This window comes from Pan paniscus, chromosome 6, assembly GCF_029289425.2.
Source record: "Pan paniscus chromosome 6, NHGRI_mPanPan1-v2.0_pri, whole genome shotgun sequence".
Classification (NCBI taxonomy): domain Eukaryota; kingdom Metazoa; phylum Chordata; class Mammalia; order Primates; family Hominidae; genus Pan; species Pan paniscus.
In genome coordinates, this window is record NC_073255.2 from 81,877,454 (window position 1) to 81,883,231 (window position 5,778).

The window sequence follows — 5,778 nt, forward strand, 5'->3', positions numbered from 1 at the left end:
ATTGCTCTCATAATGTAAAAGAACTCCCCTGCCACTCTCTCATCCTGCTTTCCATTCTTATAGGACTTACCACTATGTAACAGATCTCTTTATTGTCCATTTCCCCAACTAAAATGTTAGCTCCACGAGGGCACTGTTCACCACCATATCCTCATGCCTAGAACAGGGCCAGGCACATGGTTAGTGCTCAGTATGGGTTGACTGAATGAATGTGGACATTTATTACCATTCCTCCCTTTATAAGATGCTGAAGACAATTCTCCATAGATTTCTTTCTACCTATCTGTGAGCAGAGGCAATGACTGCCTTTGTTTTGCAACATCTTTTCAAGGATATCTGTATAACAAACAGCTTTGGGAGACAGAGTGCCTCCTTCAAGAGAAAATGGTAGACTGCTTACTGTCCAATAAGGATCCCTAATTCCAAGGTTCTTCTCCTCTAATACAACTCACTGCATGCACAGGCTTTCCCTGGTCTTCTCTGCATTATCCCATAGGAACAGATACTCAGGGGATAAGCACAAATGCAAATGCACTGGCTACTGCTACTGCTGTAAGAAACTGGCCTTTGTGTCTGACCTAGGAGACTCGTGTCTTTGACTAGTATCTGTGAAACCATGGGAGGTTAGGGTTAATTTGTTAGCCTGCAAATAAGGTAACTCTCAGGCCCCCCCTCAGTGTTTGCCAAAGGAGCAAAGTGAGAGCAGGTTTGTGTTGGTAAGTTCTTTTAGACTGTACAAAACTCCAAAAGGTTTGTCATAGTTTTCCAAGAAAAAAGGATAGTAGAGCAGTGAAAGTAAACCCTTTTCCTCAAGTACTCTCTAATCATTGTATGGGATCATCTTTTCTATAACATCTGAGGTAAAGCTGTCATTTTATTTTTCTAAAATAAATTTTTTACTTTGTGATTACAACATTGAAAGTTGGGTGTCTTTCTTTGACTATTATGCTGAGAGGCACTCCGTACACTTTCTTAACGGTCTGGCTGAGATCTTTGTTTTCACCTCCAGTTTTGAAAACCTTTGACTATTTTCCTTAACTATGATTTCTGTGTATTTCATCTGGAACTCCTGTCATTTCAATGTGAATCACCACAATCGATTTTCTGGGTTCATTAAGTTTTGTCTGTACTGATGTTAACTGCTTCATCTATTTAGGTTTTAGTTTTGATGTCCTTTTTTTTTTTTTTTTTTTTTTTTTTTTTTTACCAATTTGTGCTGCCTTAAGTAGTTTTTTAAAGGAAAATAAACATATGAGGGCTTTAATCCTCTTGAAAAATGAAACGCTAACATTTCAAGTGTGCCAGGCATGCAGTCCTCATATTCTGAGAAAGTCCATCTCACCAGGGAATATATCTTGAGGTCATCAGTACCTAGCAGAACACAGATTTAAACATTTCCACATTTAGATGAAGAAAACAGGGCAAAACTAACTGATTTTCTCAAATTAAATTACTGGCAAAATAAAGGTGGTGGGAACCGTTAAGGTACATATGCTCATTTTGCATCTCCGAAAACAAACCAACCAAAAACCAGAAATCCGTCATTTTCAGCAGCTAGACAGTGTCTAAGGAACGCACATGTTCTTCACAAAGGTCATCATAAAATTATTTTTAGCGTAAGAAATGTTTCAACCCTTGCCTTCCCTTTACTGAATGAAATGTGTAGTGGGCTAAGAAATCCAGTAACTCCCACGTTACAAGTTGCACAAGAGACACACAGTGCAGACAGGAATGTCCAGATTGCTAAAAAGCAGAATTCCCAAAGACATTTTGTTCATTTAAAATACTTTGATGTCACTAGAGTCTGAGCAGATACAGCGTGATTCATGAAACCTGTAGTGTCCTATTGGCCATTTTTTACTAAGTAAGTGGAATTATTAAACATGTGGTACTAAAAATCAGAGGACACACTCCTGAATAGCAGTCCATTAATGTAACCGAGAGATCAGCTTACTTTGCTATTTACCTGCTGGTTACTTCAGGTTTCTAACCTTGGGGAAAGTCAAAAGTATTCATAGATGAGAAAAGATGAACCAGCTTTTCACGAATTATGGCAAGTGATTTAAAGAAAAAAAAATCTTGTAAGAGGCAGCTAAGCTTCCTTCACCACATCAACGAGGGCGGGGCTAAGGGGCTGCCCATGCTTGAACCTCACTTTTGTAATTAGAACCACTGGGCTCAGCTCTTTCCCCTAAACCAGCATGTGGAACAAGACCGCTTGCTAGATCTTTCTGTGGTTCGTAAGTGTGATGACTGAGTTTTCACACTGGGTTTTCATGTGTGAGATATGCCTCCCTCAAACCTTGTTACAACACTGGCACATTGCCTGTCGGATGTGAAGAAAGATGAAAAAAAGACTTCATGCTCATAAGGGTGGAATTTGCTCTGACAGGGTTCAGCTTGGCAGTGCTTGCTGAACACTTCCTGAATCTGGACTTCACTCATTGTGAGAGTCTCACAGAGGTTTTTCAGGTGAGGGTTATTGTCTTTAACTTCTTCTGGAACACACTATGTTACTGTCTCCAAAACATCTGCAACCTCTAACGAGTACTTGCAGAAGCCCTGAATGCTATACATATTTGCCTCCTCCACCAATTTTTGGCTGCTCTGCTGCGAGCCAATGCTTGCTTATCTTCTTCCACAGCCTCCTTCAGCTGCTCTTCTACTTGACTTCTTCCATGAGTATCTTGTCTGTAGAAGGACTATCTGTCCCCCATTTCGTTTGGATCCACGTCCTCTTCCAAGTGCTGGCAACTGTTCTTTTGTTTTCTAGCTGTGTGCAGAACTGAGAAGGCCTGGAGACAATGCCAACACCGGGAGACTGCGTGGCACCAGCCTCACGCATAGAGCCGCCATGGCTGCCCCGGGATGATGATTTAAGTTTCCCCTCGCCTATCACTATATGCTTCTATGACACGTTTTTAATTTTTTTATTCCTTCAACATAATTATCAAATACATCTTTCATCTACTTTTGTTCCTTATGACTTATAGATGCTGAGAGCTCAGAGCTATTTCCACTGCCTCACTTCTCATCCTCAGTGCTTCTAGTTTTAAAATTGGGTCCTGGGTTGCTACGCCTGCTGAAGTTCTCACAATAATTAAAGCCTATTTGCTGGTTAAAGTTGCTCTGTTTTGGATACATACTTCTGTTCTTCTAACAGTAATTACATAGTAGGGCAAACTACTCCTTGCATAAATATATAGTTCAGAACAGTGGAGTCATTATAAAGTATAGGAAGACACTTATCTTTCTACTTATTCTGGGAAAGAGCATGGGAATGAAGATATAGCCGTGTCTTCAACTTGTATTTTTTGTCCTCATTCAGGTACAAAGTTTTAAGTCCGTATAATATAATCAGTATCAGATTTGTTTTTTTTTTTTTTGAGACAGCGTTTTTTCCTCCTGTTGCCCAGGCTGGAGTGCAATGGCACAATCTTGGCTAACTGCAACCTTCACCTCCCAGGTTCAAGCGATTCTCCTGCCTCAGCCTCCCTAGTAGCTGGGATTATAGGCGCCCGCCACCATGCCCAGCTAATTTTTTGTATTTTTAGTAGAGACGGGGTTTCACTATGCTTGCCAGGCTGGTCTCGAACTTGTGATCTCAGGCGATCCACCTGCCTCAGCCTCCCGAAGTGCTGGGATTACAGGCATGAGCCACATAAATAAATCAGGTACAATCTAATTCAAAACAAAAAAGGCAACATCTCCTCTAAAATATTTTTTATCTCAATGGAAAACCAAAGATTGTGCTGGCATCGGTATGATTAGAAAAAAATTCTTTAGTGTTTGGAAGTGAATCCTTCTCTGTCTGATAATTCTGCTTCTAGTCATGATGGAATACCCTGATGGCATCAGGTTTACCCTACTATTTAACAAATTTGAAGGTCAGACAAATATATGAACTAAAGATTTTCAGACACTGGATGACAGGCAAACAGCAGATTAACTCCTGAAAGAAGGGAAACAAACACAGTCTGTCCTAGAGTGTCCCAGCTCACTGCTGGGAGAGTTTTAAAGTCATGGCACAGGGAGGCCAGAGCCTAGCTGACTTGCTGAATTGAGGAGATAGCATTTGGAGTTCAGGGAGGCCAATGTGACCAGAATTTGCATGGCAAAATATCATGCAAACGCTACGGAGGGGAGACGGCTACACAGAAAAAGCTCCAGTTATCTGTAGAGGGTTCCCTTGAGTGTGGCTGACTACTGCACATGCGTATGAAGAAACTACCCAAGATGAGAGAAGGAACCACTGAGGCGGGCGGATCACCTGAGGTCGGGAGTTTGAGACCAGCCTGACGAACATGGAGAAACCCCGTCTCTACTAAAAATACAATAAATTAGCCAGGCATGGTGGTGCATGCCTGTAATTCCAGCTACTCGGGAGGCTGGGGCAGAAGAATTGCTTGAACCCGGGAAGCGGAGGTTGCGGTGAGATCATGCCATTGCACTCCAGCCTGGGCAACAACAGCAAAACTCTGTCTTTAAAAAAAAAAAAAAAAATCGCATTAAATATAAGTGCTATAAACAGTCTGATTAAATGTCAGAGATTATCATATTAGATTAAAAAACAAGACCCCACTTCATGTTGTCTGTAAGAAATTTACTTTAAATATATAGATATATATATGTTAAAAACTAATGAAAGGAAGAAGATACCCTGAAACAATGAAAAAGAGCTTAAGTGGTTATACCAATGTTAGACAAAGTAAACTTAAGGACATGGACCATATTACCAAGAACGGAGAGGGATATCTCATCATAAAAAGGGGGTTAATTCTTCAAGAAGACACAGCAATCCTAAATATGTATATACTAATAACACTGCTTCAAACCACATAAAACAAAATTTGACAGAACTGAAAGGAGAAACAAATTCACAATGACACTTCAAGATTTCAGTATTCCTCACTTAGTAATTGACAGACAGGTGATTTTTAAAAAGTCAGTAAAGACAGAAGACTTGAATGATGCTATCAACCAACTTGAACTATCTGACTCTGATAGAACACTCAACCCAATAAAAACATAATACATATTCCATCTGACAAAATAATAATGGTAGTAACTTACATATAGATAATTGCCTATTATGCACTAAGTACTTTTACAATGCTATTTTGTATAATCCTCACAAGTCTATCAGATAGTACACTTATGATATTTATAAATGAGGAAGCTGAGGCCTGAATATGTTAAGTAACTTGAATAATGTTGCAGTCACTTATAAAGACTGGAATTTGAACCTGGGTCTGTATGCATAAATCCAAAGCCTGAGCTGTTGACTATGCTACAACTACCTCAGTAAGCCAAAGAGAGGACTGAAGACTCTTCAGAAGAACACCAATTCCTCTGACTTTGGAGGTCTGTAGGCCTGTCAAAGACAAGAAAACCCTACTCATTTCCTTTATTGTTTTGCTTACGACGTGCTTCCCTCCCACACATACTTATCCAAAGAGACAATTTGCTTTAAAAAAAAAAAAAAAAAACCCTTTAAAAATATAAATGACAATTAATTCTACTAGCTAGTTACGATCATAGAAGTTACTAAAGTCAACACTTGGTTGTTTTTCTCTAAGTTTTCTAAAAATCAACCTCTGTGAAGAAGAAGGAAATATGGAAAAGGACAACCTCACCCACATTACAGTTTATAGTTCTGGCTAAGACTCAAATGGCAAGTGCTTGCTCTTCAACTTAAAGTCACCTTGTGTTTGTTTTTTTTGTTTTGTTTTTGTTTTGTTTTGTCTTAATCAAGGTCTCACTCTGTCACCCAGGCTG

The 5,778-nt window shown here is 39.6% G+C and overlaps 1 pseudogene; it reads left to right on the forward strand.

Annotated features, from left to right (window-relative positions):
* Positions 1 to 2,225: 2,225 nt before the first annotated feature.
* On the forward strand, positions 2,226 to 2,336 carry LOC112440599 (small nucleolar RNA U13; annotated as a pseudogene).
* The last annotated feature ends 3,442 nt before the right edge of the window (positions 2,337 to 5,778 follow it).